Consider the following 3473-nt stretch of genomic DNA (forward strand, 5'->3'; position numbering starts at 1 on the left):
GAGAGGGAGGGGGGAATAAGAGGGAGGGAAGAGCATAGGAGCAAAGGGGGGAGAGAGAGCACAGAAGAGAGAGAGAGACAGAGAGAGAGAGAGAGAGAGAGAGAGAGAGAGTTGGGCAGTACGCAAGCTGAGGAAGAGCGGAATGTGAAGGAGCGAGAGGCAGAGGGAGCGGAGAGAGGCTCACACGCGCACTCACTCACTCTCTCTCTCACACACACACACACACGCGCACACACACACACAGAGTGGAAACGGACAAGCGAGCGAGCGCGCGAGTGATAGAGAGAGAGAGAGAGAGAGGGAGGGAGGGAGAGGGAGGGAGGGATATAGAGGCAGCGGCGAGCCGTGGAGAGCGTGCTAGTGAGCGGAGGAGGGCAGAGAGGGCAGACGCTCCACTGTGCTCCGCTGTTCTGGGCTCTGCTGCTGCCGCTGCCGCTGCCGCTACCGCCGCTCTACCGCTCCGCTGCTGTGAGGGATTACACACCGTACGTCAGGATGCTGTCGCCGTAGCTTCACACACACACACACACACACACACACACACACACACACAGAGCCTCCTCCCACCTCTAGGAGGCTCGCGCTGCGTGCGGCTTGTGTTGCTGTTACTGTTTCTGTTCCTGTCGGACACTTAACGGAGAGCCACGCTTGTGCACAAGACCAAGAGATTCAGAGAGAGACGTCGCTGACATGAGGTACGGAACAAGCGCTCTGCCAAGGAGTTGGTGCGGGACAGAGAGAGAGAGAGCAGAAAGAGCAGGGAAAGAGAGAGTAAATGTGTGTGTGTGTGTGTGAGAGAGAGAGGGAGAGGGAATGTTTGTGTTTTTGTTGGGTGGTCAGAGGCAGCTGTTGAGAAAGCGTGCCTGGGAGAACGGAGGTGAAGTGTTGGAGAGAGGAGGAGGAGAAGAAGTACAAGTGCTCATGTGAGTGCAGAGAACGAGGGATGAGGAAGGAGAGCAGAGGTGCTGGAAGAAGCACGGGAGAGAGAGAATGGAGAGAACGCTGAGAGGGATGGAGCAGAAAAGAGATAAAAGAGGAGAGGAGAGGAGAGAGAGCTCCTAACTAGAGATCAGCGATGAACTAAACGGAGAGGGAGTGTGTTGTTTGTGCAGTTTGTGCATGTGAATGAAATGCTCCTTTTGATTGAAATGCCCTTATTGATCGTCGATTTAATAGTTTGGAGTGTTTATCAGTATGTATACCTGTGAAGGTTTGCACGAGCATGGGTGCATGCCATTTTTCTCCCGTTGTCCATTCTTTACTGTATAAGCGTTCAAATTTAATTCAAACTGAATTTCAGTTTCTCTGTCAGCAGTCGTGGAATTTAGTCTCCTGAGTGTCGTTGTGTTGTGCTTTAGAAATGAGTGTGGTTTCTGTTGCTCAGAAGGCACGGGGGGGACATGTTTCTCTGGAAGTGCTAGTTCAGACTACATTGCTGTTTACTGGTACAACTGTGGCTGTTTCACTTCTCCGAAGTTGCTATCGAGGTAAATGTGGCAGTACCACTGGTGCGTCTAGTTTCTATTCTCTCTTCCTCTCTCTCTCTCTCTCTCTCTCTCTCTCTCTCTCCCTCTCCCTCTCCCTCTCCCTCTCTCTCGCGCTGTCTTTCTTTGCCTTTCTCCCGGGTGGCTGCTGTGCTGGTGCCCAAGGCTTCCTTTTATTGTGTTTGGGACAAAAGCCGTCCTGCCGTGAAATCGAGGGGTGGGCTGTTGAACCAGAGTAGCTAGGAGGGGAGCGAGATCCAGTCCCCGATAGAGTGTGTGTGTGTGTGTGTGTGTGTGTGTGTGTGTGTGTGTGCGTGCATATGTGCGTGTATGTGTGTCTGTGTGGATGTCAGCGTGTGTGTGTGTGTGTGTGTGTTCCTGTATGCCTGCACTTGGAGATGTGTGCATGCTGTGTGTGAGTGCGCATACAGAGGCGTGTGTGCGTGTGTGTGTGTGCGTGTGTGTGTGTGTGTGTGTGTGTGTGTGTGTGTGTGTGTGCATTTGATTACAGAGGGGGGATCTGCCCTCTCTCACCCCAAGCTGTGAGCCGTGCTGCCGGGCAGGGAGAGAGGCGCAGCGTGGGTCAGGACATCCAGAGCTCCACAGCACCACTTACTCACAGCGTAGGAGGAAAATGCTACTCTATCAATGGCTTGTCAAATACCAATCTATATGTAAAGACATCATTTACATAAAATGTATTTTTGTACGCGTGTGTAGAGCATGTTTATTCATGCAAGGAATTGTTGCAGTTTAAAGAACTATTTATACAGAGCACTGTTTTTACTTTTATTGTTTTGCTGTTTATAGTTTATTGTTCTGAATATAAAGCGGTCAATGCAGTAGATGTATTTACCGTCACTGCAATAGTCCTACAGTATCTGACAAAGATTACACTTCCAGTCCGTTCCGCAGTAAAGGGTCATGCAGGTCCATTTTCCAAGACATTGGCTGTCATTACCAAATGGAAACCACTGTAATTTTCATCCAAGAGGACGTTATATTTTGGTGTGTTTTGTTGAAATGAAAGAGGTGGAAAGAACAAAAGCGGACATGTCAGCAGAACGATAATGACGTGTCTCCCTCATTGTTTGAATGAAGTGGCTTCGTTTGAGTCATTGCAAGTCTCTTATTCCAAACACCCTGATTTTAGACAAACTCAGAAGAACGAAAGGGGGGGAGGGGGAAAACAACAACAACAAAAAAAACAATCCCTTTTGTTGTCATGGATTTTTCCGATCGCAGACGTCCCGTATTGTCCGACTCCTTTGCGTCCGTGGGGCACGGAGGTAGAGAGCGCGGCGGTTGCCGTGTCGGCTTGCCTCCCCCGGGGCTACCCGGCGCGCGAGAGAGAGAGAGCCGCACAGAGCGTCTCCTGAGAGGAGCGGATCCTGAGAAGTGTCATACATGAATCAACAGTGCCATCTCTGTGCACTCCGCGTGGATACATCTGTCTCTGAGGCACCGCTGATGCAAGCCTCCTCTGGCTGCAGACCTACAGCACTGGCCACTTCACAATGCGCTGTTTTGCTTGGATTGTGTAGTGTGTGGGTGTTTGTGTGTGTGTGTGTGTGTGTGTGTGTGTTAGTGTGTGAGTGTGTGTGTGTGTGTGTGTGTGTGGATGAACACACCTTTGTAGTGTGATAGATGTATTAGTCCTCTGTTATTTGTATCAGTAGTGTGGAACACTGAGCGAGGCAGGGAGAGAATGTGTGAAAATGGCTCCAAATGCATGTGCTGGCATCCGCTGATGTGTGAACGAATATGTGTCAGCGGCGAAGAAGAAGAGTCAGGATTTCACATGTGAACTTACACATCTTAGTCATGCAGTATGTGTGCGCGCGTGCGTATATGCATGCGACTCTTGTGTGTAGCTGTGTGTGTTTGTGTGTGTGTGTGTGTGTGTGTGTTTGTTTGTGTGTGTGTGTGTGAGACCACTTAGCTCTGTGGCCTCGAAACCCTCTAGAGGCCTCTAACTACTTTGTGTTC

The 3473-nt window shown here is 50.3% G+C and overlaps 1 protein-coding gene across 1 annotated transcript in view; it reads left to right on the top strand.

The window, feature by feature from the left end:
* Positions 1-372: 372 nt before the first annotated feature.
* sulf2b (sulfatase 2b) overlaps positions 373-3473 on the top strand; it is a 45292-nt gene continuing 42191 nt past the window's right edge. The window contains 1 exon segment of the mRNA XM_062541532.1: positions 373-485. The gene's annotated coding sequence lies outside the window, so the exon portion shown is untranslated.

Source organism: Sardina pilchardus, chromosome 7, assembly GCF_963854185.1.
Source record: "Sardina pilchardus chromosome 7, fSarPil1.1, whole genome shotgun sequence".
NCBI lineage: Eukaryota > Metazoa > Chordata > Actinopteri > Clupeiformes > Clupeidae > Sardina > Sardina pilchardus.